The sequence below is a fragment of the Castor canadensis genome, chromosome 18 (assembly GCF_047511655.1).
Source record: "Castor canadensis chromosome 18, mCasCan1.hap1v2, whole genome shotgun sequence".
NCBI classification, from domain to species: Eukaryota; Metazoa; Chordata; class Mammalia; order Rodentia; family Castoridae; genus Castor; species Castor canadensis.
In genome coordinates, this window is record NC_133403.1 from 10,348,869 (window position 1) to 10,363,388 (window position 14,520).

At 46.5% G+C, this 14,520-nt stretch overlaps 1 protein-coding gene across 1 annotated transcript in view; it reads left to right on the forward strand.

Annotated features, from left to right (window-relative positions):
* The window catches only part of Bcr (BCR activator of RhoGEF and GTPase), a 147,387-nt gene that overhangs the window by 42,491 nt on the left and 90,376 nt on the right, over positions 1-14,520 (forward strand). The gene's annotated exons all lie outside the window — the stretch shown is intronic.

A 14,520-nucleotide genomic window follows, 5' to 3' on the forward strand; every position in this document is an offset into this window, starting at 1 on the left:
GCTCCCTCTTCCCCAGTCTCTGCTGAACTATTCAGGACTTTGGTTTGGGGAAATCCATGTGGGTCTGGAGTGACCATGATCATACAGGATTGCTTCTTACCTTTTACTTCTAGTTTATATTCCACCAACATGATTGTTTATTTGCAGTACACTTCTGCAGATTGGGTGATGGGGTAGCATTGGAGAGCTGAGAACTCTTGACAAGCATTCCAGGCCCCCTACTGCTTATCCTGCATTGGCAGTTATCTAAGACTCCTCCCCTTTTTCCCGGCCTTTGCATCAGGGAACCTGGGACAAATTCAGGGCTCAGTTGGCACAGTCTGTACAAGGAGGGGGTGGCTTAAAACATACTTTGGGCCTTCATTTTTGTTTTCTTCCCAGTGGTCTTATTTTTGCACTATTTGATTTCTCAAGACCGCCTCTGATCCTTTTGGAAATAGGAGGGTAAAAACTTACACAAACAAACTCTGCTGGGCCTGGCACTTTTCCCGTGCCCATCCTACCCTCCTTCCTTAGGACCTGCTGGAGCCTGCACCCCTCCTGAGGGGTGGGGGTGGGGGACAGAGTGAATGCTACGTTGCCTCAGAAACAGTGCAAACCTTCTCTTTGCACTCCATAAATGATTCATTTCCTTCAAGTGTCCTGCACTGTTTTCCAGCAGAATCTCTGCTATGTATGAATCAAGATCCTGGCTGACCTTTTCTGCTATGACTGTTGACAACTTTCCTTTCAGAAATATCCTTCCCACAGCACCTAAATATGTGTGTGTGTGTGTGTGTGTGTGTGTGTGTGTGTGTGTGTGTGTGTGTGTGTGTGTGTCAGCTGCCATACGTAGATCAAGGGAGCTGAGGACATTCTTTTGTCTTAGGGTGTGTTAGCTGTGCTGGTGAGTTCTTGGTGGCATTTAAATACCGTGGCGGAGAGGAATAGGGCTTCCCTAAGCTGCATTGTAAATTGCTAGGCCTATGATGACTGTAAGAAGCAGCCAAGTTGGGAAAATGGGGGAGGATGGTGGGTTGGCTCTTCTCCCCGCTATTTAGTCTTGATTCAAGCAAACTGTCTTTTTTTGTAAATAAAGTTTTTTTGGAACACAGCTTGCTCATTGGTTTAGATATCATACATGGCTGCTTTCACACTGCAATCGCAAGATCGAGGGGCTGAGACAGATAGGATATGACTTGTAAAGATGAAAATGCTTACTATTAGGCTCTTAACAGGAAAAGTTGGCTGATTCCTGATTTAGGATAAAACACAAAAGTGGAAAGACCCCAGAAGAGCAGTTGCATATAGAAAGAGTCTCCTCCAACCCCCAGAAGTTTTAGTTTCAACTAGGTTCAGGACAGATGACGCAGGTCCTGTGATTTGGTTAGTGGGAGACTGAAGTTAGACTTAGTTCAGAGACCAAGCTTAGGGTTGTGCATTTGCAGTGGTGACTAATATTTGGTTATGTGGTCAGTGAGAAATCTCAGTGTGGCTAGGATCAGGATCCTTTCTTTTTTTTTTTAAGTCTTTAATTGCACTGAACAATATGGGACAAGATCCTTTAAACTGCAAGCTGCCTGCCATGCAACTTACCTTGAGCGTTTAAACAAGATTCTTCAAAGGCAAAAACCATGCAAGTGCTGAGCTACCTGAACAAGCTGAATGATCGAAGGGGTAGAAAATAGAGCCTTTCAATAAGTATTCGAAGAGGTACCTTTTTATAGTACGGACAAGCAGGTTGATGAGTGCCACTTGCAAATGGTAGCCACCCCTTTCTTCACTTACTGTATGCCAGGTGCCACAGAACATGTGACCATGTTCATCCCTAAACAGCCTTGCTGAGTAGCTCCCACTACCCCCAGTCACCAGAGAAGGCTCTAAGTATATGTCTCTTGCATGGATCATCCAGCCCTCTGCACACAGAATGGGGAAATTCACTAGAATTGCAGCCATCCTGGGCGACATCTCAGCTGCAAGCATGGGTAAACACTGGGATTAGCTGTCAGGAGCCTGAGTGATTCCTACATGGAGAAAGCTTTGAAAAGGAAAAATCTTTTCAAGTCTATTTTCAGCTGTTTGGTGAAAGGGCACTGGCCTCAATGGCCCCAGGGAGATGACCTTTCAACCTTTCTGATTCAGCAGTTCTATCCCCAGTTGCAGGGAATTCTTTGCTGCTTCAGATCACAATAGCACTGGGCCCCTTTAGTATATCCAAGCCCTGGATTACTGGAGATTTGGTTTCCAGTGTTTTTCTGGCATCCAAGAAGTCTTTTAGAAGGCTGGGACATTTCGTGAGGTTCTTGTGCCTCAGTCTACTACAGGATGGTTAGGGATTTGGTGGTCAGAGTCGGTGGTAATAAACAAGTTTCATGGAATTGGCCCATTACTTCTAAATTGATATACATAGAGTTGTTCCTAATATTTCCCTAGTATCCTTTTAATGCCATGTGAGATATTTCTGATTTTTGTAATGTATCTTTCTTCTTTTGTTTATCAGTCTGGCTAGAAGCTTACCAATTTCACTGATTTTTTTTTCCTCCCCTTCTCCTAAGGAATCAGCTTTTGTTTTCAGTAATAACCTATTTTTCCTGTTTGCAATTTCATTGTTTTTGGTTCCTATCTTTATTATTTCCTTTTTTCTTACTTATTTTGCTCTTTTTTTTCAGTTTTATGTATTTATTTACTTATTTATTTTGACATTTGGTCTCATTATGTAGCCCTGGTAGCTACTCATGTTCTTCCTGCCTTAGTCTGGTTGATTTAGTTTTTTAAGATGGCAACTTAAATTATTGACTTGAGAATGTCCTATTTTTCTAGTATAAGCATTGCCACAAATTTACCTCTAAGCACTGGTTTAGCTGCATTCTGGAAATTTTGATATGTTGCATTTTTATTTTCATTCAGTTCAAACCATTTCCTATTTTTCCTTGACCTATGGATTACTTAGTAGTGTTTGAAATGGCAGTATTTATATTCAAATATGTGGAGATTTTCCCCACTGTTACTCTATTACTGATTTTTTTTTTTTTTTTTTTGCAGTGCTAGGGATCAAACCCCAGGGCCTTGTGCATGGTAGGGAAGCACTTTTACCACTGAGCTATACCTCTAGCCCTTATTATTGATTTTGCATCAATGATATATGTTAGTTTCCTATTGCTATTGTAATAAATTACCACAAACTTAGTGGCTTAAAACAACTAAACTAGAGCCGGGGTTCTGGCTCAGTGGTAGAGAGCTTGCCTGGCATGCACGAGGCTGTGGGTTTAATCCCCAGCACCACAAACAGATAAACACGACAAGACTTACTGTTTCACAGTTCTGGAGATCAGAAGTTCAAAATGAGTCTTACAGGAATAGTCTTTGTTTTCCTTCATCTGAGACGGTCTTTATTTTGCCTTTATTCCTGAAGGATATTTTTGTTGGTTATAGCATTCTAGATTAACAGTTCTTTCCTTTAAGAACTTTAAAATATTTCCTCCTTATCTGACCCCATAGTTTCAGTTGGGAAATATATGATCATTTGAATCCTTATTCCCTTGTATATAATATGTTTTTCTTTGACTGCTTTTAAGACTTTTTTCTTTATGTTTGGTTTGCAGCACTTTGATTATGATATATCTGGAATTTGTTTTTCTGCTCCAGTTTTTCTTTCTCTTCTTTCTGGGACTCCTGCAATGTGAAGTTAGACCTTCTGTTGTTTCCCCGCAGATCCCTGAGGTTCTCTTTCATTTTTCCCCATTGTTTTTTCTTTTCATTGTTTAGGTTGGATCATTTTTATAGATTTATCTTTAAGTTCATTCACTTCATTATCATCTCCTTTCTGTTGTTGAACCCCCTCCCCCAAGGATTTTTTTTTTCTGGTTCTAAAATTTCTCTTTGGTTCTTTTTTACTATTCTTATTCCCAGCACTGGGGATGATTGAACCCAGGGTCTTGTCCATGTTAGGCAAGCGCTCTACCACTGAGCTATGTCCCCAGCCTCTCTTTAATTCTTTTTGATAACTTCTGTTTCTTTGCCGAGAACGCTTGTCTTTCCATTTGTTTCCAGAGTCTTTGCCCTTACTTCTTAAAGCATGACTATATGGCTGCTTTAAAGTCTTATGCTGATAATCCCAACGTTTGGATTATCTTGGTGTTGACATTGATTGATGGCCTTTTCCTTTGACAGTTAGTTGTTTTGGTTGCCTGGTTTATTGTCAAGTAATTTGGGGTAGTATTCTGCACATTTTAAATATTGTGTTATGAGGCTCTGGATCCTGTTTCAGTGTCTTGGAGATATGATTGAATTGTTTAAAAAGGCAATCAATCCAGTTAGAAGCAGACTGCATATCCTGGCCCACTTTCTGTGCTCTGTGGTTCCAACATCCAGGGCTGGGCATGTAGCTCGAGTGGTAGAGCACTTTACCAAGAAAGCACAAGGACCAGGGCCTTGTGTTCAATCCCTGGTATTGAAGGAAAAAAAAAAAAAGGAAATGCAATGTGGTTCCATCATCCACCCTGCTGTGCACCACTCCTGGGTCAGTCTGAAACCTGGATGGAACTGGTATTGGAGCTTGCTTCCCAAACCTGTGCTATACAGATTCTAAGTAATCTCACATATGTGCAGCTAGGAGAGGAACCCAGGGCTTCATAAGGGCAACAAGTGTTTTTATTTACTTTTTGGCAGTACTGGAGTTTGAGCTTAGGGCCTTACACTTGCTAGGCTGGCACTCTTACCACTCGAGCCACTCTGCCAGCCCTCAGGGCTTCATAAGTAGATTTAAAGTGTGCTTTCTCCAGCTAGAATGTCCTTTCTCTAGCTAGCCTCCCCGTAATGTTGCCCATGTTCCACTCTGAGGGTCCACTGCCACTCGTCCAGAGGCACTGCCTTTTTGATGGCATTGCCTAGTGTTGGGTAGAAAGACTCCACAGGGCTCCACTTCACAGGGGCCACTGCTGCTGCATCCATTGGAAAGGAGGTCAAGGGATTTCAATCCACAGAATCCCCTTTTAATCTTTTGGCTAGAAAGAGCAGGCTTTTTTGTGTTTGGTTGGTTTTTTTTTGTTTTGTTTTTAATTTTCTTGTCTGTACCTGTTTTTGTACTTTTGAGCTGCACTGGCATCCACCCCAGGGATATACATGAGGAAAAGAAAAAACCGGAGAAGTCATTGAGAGGATGTACTCCTTTTATCCACCTTCCTGAGTCCCAAAATGGCTGTTTCATGTATTTTATCCAGAACTCTTAATTGTGGTTTGTAGGAAATGTGGAAATGTGATTTTTCCATCTCGCCTGGAACTGGTAGTTGGAGTTTTTGGGTTTTTTTTTTTGTTTTTTATTGGTAGTACTAGGGATGGAACATAGGGGCCTGTGCATGTTAGGCAAGTGTTCTACCTCTGAACTCCATCCCCTGAGCTTCTGCCATTTATGTATGCATGCTTGCTATACTAGGGTTTGAACTAAAGGCCTCATGCTTGCTAGGCAGACACTCTACTACTTGAGCCATGCCCCCCAATCTGAGTTTCTGTTTTTAATTGTTGCCTATTTCTACATATGGTGGACCACTGTCCCCATTCTTGGGGTTGGTGGCTCATGCTGGTCACTTCAGCCTTCCACAGAAAGTTTCCTGAGGCCCCTCCTGAGCCCTTGGAGATTGATCCAAGTTCATACTTGCACTGTGGATTCATGCCTGTCTGCTGGGCCTTCCTTATCTTGCTCCAGACTGACTGACTGACTGACTGGAATGGCTTCCAGTTTTTAAGGCAGAAAGCACCTCTCTGTCTCTACAGGCAAATTCAGTGTTGTCTCCATAGTTTGCTCAATGCCTGCTCTGCCCTAGGTCCTTCTGTTGACTTCTACTGCCTGACTTAATGGTCTTTGCAAGATGGGAACGGCTTTCTACATGTACATTAATTGCAGGTCCCACCTGCGTTTCCAGGGGGAGAAAGATTTCAGGCCCCGGATACATTAAAACCTAAGGAAACATGGTGATTCCTGGCCAGAGGATCCCAGAAATTGCCTTCTCTCCTGGCTGTCCTGCATGCCACACTGTCATTCCCACCATCCCTCTCCCAAGCCTCACACCCAGCTGTCATTCCCTAGAGCACCCATCCCATGCAGTTGTCTTGGACACATGGTGTTCCAGCAGGGAATGTGCCCTGAGTGTAGCACGGTGCACAGCCTCCAAACCATCTGCTGAAACATCCTTGGGCGTTGGTCCCATGTGCTGATCTTGTTGCCTCAGATTAGTGACCCTTCCGCTCTGTGTCTGTGTTTCCTCTTTGTCAAGTGGGATTAGTTATGGAACCCTTAAAGGGCGTGTTGAGATGAGCAGTAACAGCTTGGCCTGGGGTTAGTGCATTGGGAAAGGAGAGGGGTTTCTGAGGTGATTCCCCCATTCATCCTCATAGGGACACATCGACACTTTCCTAAAAGTGGACCCATAGTATGTGCTGGGTAGACTTGGGCTACCTCATGCTGTAGCTAAACTGGCTTTGCTCTGCCCACCACCTAGACTGACCCCGCCCCCTTCCCTCACTTGTGTGGAGCAGGCGAGGAATCCATCAGGAATGTGTGGTGTATCCTTCTCAGGATACTTGAGCACCATCTGTCAGGGTTCATGGAGCACATGGACCTTTGAGTTACATCCCCTTCCATGCCCACCCTTGCACCCACTTTCAGAGAGTGAGTCTGGCTTCTGTTTGAACCTGCAGGTAGTGGGGAGCCCAAGGAGTCTGGAGTCTTCCTGTTCACTTTCTTAACTCTTCTTCCCTTCTCTTTCCTGGGCTCTGACTTACCTGCCCACTCCCTTGACCAAGCTCAGCCTATTCGAAGGCTACTCATCTTTTTGGCCTTGTCTTACCGTCTCCAGCCTCCTAGCCCAGGGTCTTGTTATCGTACCTCACCATTAGTCCCTAAGTCTATGTTGCTTTCCCGTTTCCTTGGTAGTTGGAAACCCGGAGCTCCAATGCTCAGCCAAAGACAGGGAAGACGGGTTTCCAAGCTTTCAACACAGCTGGAGTGACATGGTCAGGACCCCTGAGTGTCTCTGAATGGGTGCTCTCCTGGATAATGCCCTGTGCCAAGCATAGTGCCAGGCCCCTGTGGGGACTCACAGTATTCTGGCCAGCTGACCAACTGGCCTTGCTTGTTATTGATGAGAAGCCTAGGGCCCAGAAAGATTAAGTAGCAAGCCAAGCTTACCTGGCTGGGCAGTGGTAAGGCTGCATTTGAGCCAAGGTCTGTGCTTCCCAGTTTATGAATTCTGTTCTAGAGCCAACAGTTCAGACATATTTAGCATAGGGCTAAGGTCCTGTCACGGGGTGGGGGACCTGGCTTTATGTGTTGATGTGTGTACCTGGGAAAGTGGTACCCTTTACCTAACCTGGAAGCTTTGTGGGACTACGTACCTGGAAAGGAAGGAGCTTAGGGATAGACAGGGCCTATTGGAGATCTAGACTCTAATGCAACTTGGCCATTCACCAGCTCTGTGTCCATCCCCATGGCTGGTCAGTGAGCCCCTGCACCTGTGGGCATGAGTCTCCTCATCGTGCTTCACCATCCTTGAAGTGAGGTAGCAGGATTAGAGAAGCCGTGATTACTTACTGCTGTGTCCTACAGATGTAGGGACAGTAAGCCACCTGCAGCATCTGTCATAAGGCCCAACACAGTGAGGCTGGACCTCGGAGCCTGGGTCCATGCAATATGTGTATACTTGCTATAGAGCATGCACCCATACACCCTCACGCACATGCAGCATGTTGTACTCATGTGCTGCAGGGCACACACCATGTTCTCATGCCACAGAATGCACAGCCCATGCATGTGCACATATGTACCACATGCATGCACCCTTACACATATGCACATACACACACTGTGCTCTGAGACCTGTTTCACATTGAGGGACAATGTGAAAGGAAGAAAATCTGCTCAGGTGGACTTAGGTTCAGAGTCTCAGCTGGAGGTATCATTCAGGCAGGCTAAAGAAAGAATATTAGCGAATGTTTATAGAGTTGGGCAGAAGAAAAGCTAGTGAGGAAGCTGAGGAGAGAGGCTTAAGAGGAGCAGAGGGAGAAAGAAGGAAAACAAAAAGAAGAATGTCATCACCTTGAGAGTAAAGGCTGGGCTTGTGTCACAGCCCTAAGCTCGTGTATCAGCTCTACTGTTTACACAATATATGATTTTAAGCAAGTTACTGTAACCTTACTGGTTATTGTAAGGATTAAGTGAGGAGGATAGCTTGAGCCTAGGAATTGAATACCAGCCCACACAGTATAGCAAGACCCTGTCTCTTTGTAAATAAGGTCTCTGCCTTCAAAGAGTGTGCAGACTGTATGGAGAAATAAAATGTGGAAATGATCTCTAATAAAAGACTTTAATAAATAAAAAAAAAAGAAGTATCTTTCTGGGCAGTTGGTATCCTATGGAAAATCTTTCCTGTGGGGCTACTCCATGCTTACCATTTTCTCTTGGGATCCCTTGATGTCATCAAACAGAGCCCCAGGCGTAGAAAAGCATCCTGTCTAAGCCTCCCATGGGGCCCCATGTGCCTGTGTGGCTCAGGTTCCCATTTGGATGCTCAGTTCTTGGAAGGAGCTTTCCAAGCCTTCTGTGTAGGCCTCGGGCTCTGGCAGCAGAACCCTTCTCCTGGCGGAAGCAGCCTGCCTTGCTTCTCTACCCGGAGGTGACAGGCTGTTCTTGTTTGGAAACAAAAAGAACACCATTTCTGCTTTTCTTTTTTATTTTATTTTTTTCCCTTTTGTAAAACACAAGGCATGTGTCCAAGAGCATATATTCAGTGCCTTGCTCCATGCGTGCATGTGGTAAGGGCCTGGCCTTCAGCATCCTACCCATCTTCAGAAGAGCATGGTGGGTGACCTCACCTGCCTTTAAAAGTGTACCAGCCAGGGGCTCAGGAAAAGCAGTGGTTCATCCAGGACACATGGGTCAGTGGACAGAATGCCGGATATGGGAGGCTTTCCCAGTGGTCATTGACCAAAAACATCACTCTTGGTTTTTGTGACTCAGAAATGAACTCGTCTTCTACACCCAGCAGAACTAGGTCCTGCACTAGGTCCTCCTGAGGTGTCAGCTGTGGCCATGTGTGTGAGCATTTTCTTCTGCCAGCACTTTTACAGAGACTCAGGTACAGCTGGACTCTGTGGAGACTGTGAAAAGAAATTTTTATTATTTTTGTGTCTTTTAATCAGCTCAAAGAGTGGGAGAGTTACTTTTAGTATCATGTGAGTTTGTGTGACCTACTGTGGGTTTGGTCTGCATCTGTGGTTAGCTCAGCTGCTCTGATCTCCACCTGAGCTAGGGATGAGCTGAGTTGGTGGTTCTGTGGATATGTGGATGTGTGGTTGTTTACTTACTTAAGACCGAGCACCTAAATAGTGGTATGGTGAATAAAGGGGGAGCTGGTGTTTTACTGATGAACCCTGGATCCTGAGTGATTAGCGAGCTGTGGAAGGACTGGACTTGGGTGTGTCTTGAGGAAATTATGGAGAAGTTTGAAAGAGGATTAGTGTCTGGATGCAGGTGGTAAAGTAGGTGAAATGCCACAGAATTTCCTACACACATGGGAGAAAACCTGAATGTCCCTCTGGCTAAGGGTAGGGAACGCAGGGGTCAAGTTAATGCCCCAGGGAAAGGATCATGGGGCCATGAAGAATTAGTAGGACTCAGAGACCTAAGGAAGCCATTGGATGGGGAGGATATAAGCCAGGGCCTAGTGGGGAGCATCCAAGAGCCCAGGTTATTCAGGCTGCAACATGCATGGAGAAGCCAGTGGTAGCTAGTATGGGTACTGGGCACCCAGCTGAGGCATGTGTGTGAGCTCGGATGGCGGCACCAGGACTGAAGTCCAGTACCAGAATTGTCTTGGCACCCATACACCAGAGGGCAGCCCGAAGGCCGTGAGCACAGGTGGGAGAAGACTGTGTGAGCTGAACCTGCCCACTGCTCTGAGGGATGAGTTGGCCAGGGTTCGCGGCTCACGTCCCAGCTCTGCAATGTGGTAGGTTGCCACCAATGCTATGGATTTCTCAGCTCTGCGAAGGATAAAAACCAGGAGACCTGGTTCCCATTTCATCTCTGCCTTTGAATTTCCTGAAAGCAACTGTCCTGCCCTGCCGTCTGGGGTTGTGTCATGGGTATAAAGCATGTATAGGTGCCTCTGATGAAGAGGACTTTCCTACAGGGTAGGAGGCTATAAATGTCCAAGCCCACCTATCCTAAGGGATAACAGGGACTTCAAGAGAGAAAGAGACACCTGTATGTCACAGAGGAGTCATAGGTCATTCCAGAAACTCAGAATACGGACATGTGCATGTCATATTTTTCAGAGAGGGATATCTTAGTGTGTTCAGGCTGTTATTTTTAAAAAGAACCATAAGCCGGGAGACTTAAAACCACCAACATTTATTCCTCACAGTTTTGGAGGCTGGAAGTTTGAGGTGAGGATGTGGACAGATTCTGTATCTGGTGAAGGCCTTCTTCCTTGTTCATAGATAGCTGTCTTCTCACATGGTGGAAGAGATAAAGGAGTTCTCTGGGGTCTCAAAACAGCACTAATCCCAATTGTGAGGGTTCTGCCCTGGTGACTGAACCATCTCCCTAAAGCCCCACCTCCTAATACCATCGTGTTGGGGATTAGGTTTCAACCGGTGAATTTTGGAGGGACACAGACATTCATTCTATAGCAAGCAACATCTTCCCCACAAAGCTGAAGGAGTGGGATCTGACTCCCTGGGATTGGTAGATAGGATAGCTAGAGGCCTGGCTGGTGACCCCAGCTTGGAGACCCTCTGGATGTACAACATCAGGCCAAGTGCCCCCCACCCCCACCCCAGGTACTTTCTGCCCTGGAGAAGAGCTATTCTCTTATGACAGGATCCTTGAGCCCTGGGCATTCTGTTTGATGTGACTCTGAGCATCTCACTGTTGTCTCCTTCTCCTCCACTGCACCCTCAGTGCACCTTGTAGCACCAGCACATGCTGTGCTGCAGCAGCTTTGGGAGCCAGAAGATTTTTGCACTGCCACAGTTATCAAAACCTCTTTTGGAATGGGTTCATCAGGTGGAAGCAGGCTGGTGCTGAGTCCAGCTGTCCAAATAGACCACTCCGGTCTTTTGAATGCTCCAGGGTCTCCTGGTGGCAAAGCAGGATTGAGACAAGAACAGGGTAACATGCACCTGTGCAGCCAAAATGCAAAGCATTTAATAAGGGGAGAATTTGGACTGAACTAAAAGCTTGAGCGGATCTAGTTTCCCTTTCTGAGGTCCAATGGGATTGACGCCAGCCATGTGCCAGACAGTGGCCTGAGTATGAGATCACATGGTCTCCACTTCTTTTCTTTGCAGGTACTGGCAGTGTCCCGTCCAGAGGTCAGGAAGCTGGGACTGGGGACCTGAGGCCATGGGCCTCCCGAAGGCTTGTCTGGGAAGCCTGGGCCCAAGTCATGTGCCTTTCACGGCACCTGAAGGAGGTGCCAGTCCTACAATGGCCTTGGCAAGGGGGTGCATAGAGGCAAGAAGGTTAGACAGGGTGACACAGTGGAGCCAAGCTGTTATTCTGCTGCCTGGGGACTTTTTGGGAGGCATGCCAGGCTCAGAGCCAGTGTCAGATAACTCCAAGAGCCTTTCCTATGCTATTGCTGCCCCCAGCTCACACATTCTGAAGGGAAGGGCCTCTTCCTGGTGTGTCTCCACCTGACAGCACAGGGCCTGCCTCCGCGTGGTGACGTGCTCCCTTTCCTTGAGTTGCGTTTCTAAGGCACTCGCTTTTCTCAGAAGGTACTTTTGCGGTTTTTTCTTTCCATTTTTTTTGAGACAGAGTTTTACTATGTGGTCTAGGCTGGCCTCAAACTTTCCATCCTGCCTCAGCCTCCTGAATGGTGGGATTATAGATGTGGCCACCGTGCCCAGTTTCAGATGGTGCTTTTGGAATAGAGCAAAGCCAAACCCTCATCAGGACCCACTTGCCTGGCTGGGCTGGCAGGGGCTGAGTTGGAGCCCTGAGTGGGTGTCTGGCAGTATGCCTATTGGGGAAGCCCAGGCCTGCAAATTCCTTCTCCTCCTTTAGGGATGCAGCAGGCTGGAACCTGGGCCTGGTGCCCCAGCCTGGCTGACCGAGGAGTGACAGGTGGGGCCCGGACCAGGTTGTCACACTAGGATTATCACCATGGGTGGTAATTCCAACATGACAGTTTCAAGTTTCAGGTCAATTGCCCAGTCTTCTTGCATCTGGACAAAGAGATCCTTGCCTGCTGGCTCTCTGCCTTGCTCCTCAGCTGTTTGCAGAGACCTTGTGCACAAGTGGAGGTCTTTTGCCTGCAGAGTCGGAGGCCCCAGGGAAGTAAGGAAAGCTCTGCTATAACCTAATTATTGGTGCAAAAGAGAAATATGGAAACACCTGACATCTGGGAAGACAGAAGACAGCAGTCTTTTCAGTGGTTCAGTGTACAGTAGGCATTAAATAGTCCCTGCTGGTGTTGGTGGTGTAGTGGTGAGCATAGTTGCCTTCCAGAGTCCCTGCTGGCTTTTTTTTTCCCCTGGTGATACTCAGGTTTGAACCCAGGGCTTTACACTTGCTAGGCAGGCGCTCTACCATATGAGCCATGCCACCACCTCCTTGTACGTCTCCCACATCACTAGGATTACAGACAGGAACCACCATGTACAGTTTGTTTGTGGAGATGGGGATCTCACTAACTTTTTGCTCAGGTTGACCTTGCACTGCAGTTCTTCTGATCTCTGCTTACTGAGCAGCTTGTGGTGTATTCTACCACATCTGGCCCCACCTGGCTTTTTGGTAGGCCGGATAGATTAGATCACTGTGCTTGGGTCCCCTCTCACCCATAGCAGCCTTAGACCTGGCAGGTGCTGCTATGGTTTTGTTATTGTGTCCCCTTGTGGTAACATTGAGCAGAGTTAGGGCCTTGTTAGAGTTGGTTAGGTCACTGGAGAAACTGCCCTTGGAAGGGGTTAAAGTAGTTCTTGTGGAACCCTGTTAGATCCACAGAGAGGGGTTATTATAAAAGAGCAAGCCTGGATGGAGTCTTTGCTCCCATTTCCTGCATGAGGGCAGGATATGTTTCCTTCTCTTTCCAACCCCACCCTTTGTCTATACTTTATCCTGTTATAAATAAATCCTTGCTAAAACTTAAAAAAAAAAAAAAAGAGCAAGCCTGACCCCTCTCCTGTCTGATAATCAGTCTCACAAGAATGTGATACGGGGCCCTCTCCAGAGCCAGCACCATTCTACATGAATTTTTAGCTTTCAAAACAGCCAAATAACTTTCTTTTCTGTATAAAGTACTGAGGCTCAGATGTTTTGTTATAGCAACAGAAACTGGACTCAGACAGGTGCTGTGGGCCCTGTTCCATTACCTGAGCGGAGCCCTTAATCTCATGCAGAAGTAAAAGAACAATGACACATACACCAAAAGTCAAGCAAGAGGAGAGCATGTGATTTTCTGGAAAGGAGCCGAACAGTGGTGATAAGTATCACAGGTTGGACCACGTGAATGGCCTAGACTTCCAGTAATTACAATAAGTTATGTTTCTGCTTCTAGATGCTTCTTCCCTCTGGCCGGGGAGTGGTGGCCTGCTTGTCACCCCCCAGGCGTGTGGGCGGAGAGTGTCATTATCCTCATTTCATTGGTGGGAACATCAAGAGATGAGACAAACCTCTGTGGGGCCTGTCATCCTGGTAATCCCGGTTTGTTTGTTGTCTGTCCTGTTTAGGGGATGATTGAAGAAGGCCCCAAAGGTTAGGCAGTGGAGACTGGGAACACAAGGAATTCTATTTCCCCTAACAAATGTTTGTTTTAAGTCAAGATTGCAAGAGTTCCTGGCCACATAATTCACATGCACAAAACAATTTCCAGGTGAAAATCCCTCTGTCCTACACTTGTTGACCCTGGCACCTCCTGATTTGGTCATGGGCTCTTTTATATCCGTCCACATCTGGTACAAAGTACAGATCATCACCCTCACCCCCACCCCCACTCCAGCAGCCCCATTATGACTGAAGTTGGGGGTCTAGTCCAGGGCGTCACCACATCCTCTGAGTCTCCAGAAAGTACCTTTGATCAGGAGATCTGCCTGGGTGGATCCCCAGTTGGTGACCTTGCTTACATTTTCTGTGGACAGCTTGTGGGTGGCTGCAGCTAGCTGGCTGGCGTCCTGTTCCGATGAACAGGTGGATAATTGAAAAGCAGCTCCTTGGTGCTGGTGTCTGATCTCCACAATGGCCATGCAAATTAGTCTGAGAGGGCCATGTAACAAAAACCACAAGCCCTGGCTCAAGTAATACAACTTTATTTCATAGTTGGGAAGACTAAAAGTTCGAACTTGAGGTGTTGGCAGGGTTGGCTCCTTCTGGGGACCGTGAGGGAAAATCTGGATGGCTGAGTTCATGTTCACATGGTATCTTCCTAATGCCGGTTTATCTCCAACTTTATCCCCTTATGTTTTTGGGAGGTGGGGATGGCACTGGGGTTTGAACTCAGGGCCTCACACTTGCAAGGCAGCGCTCTTATCACTTGATTTAAG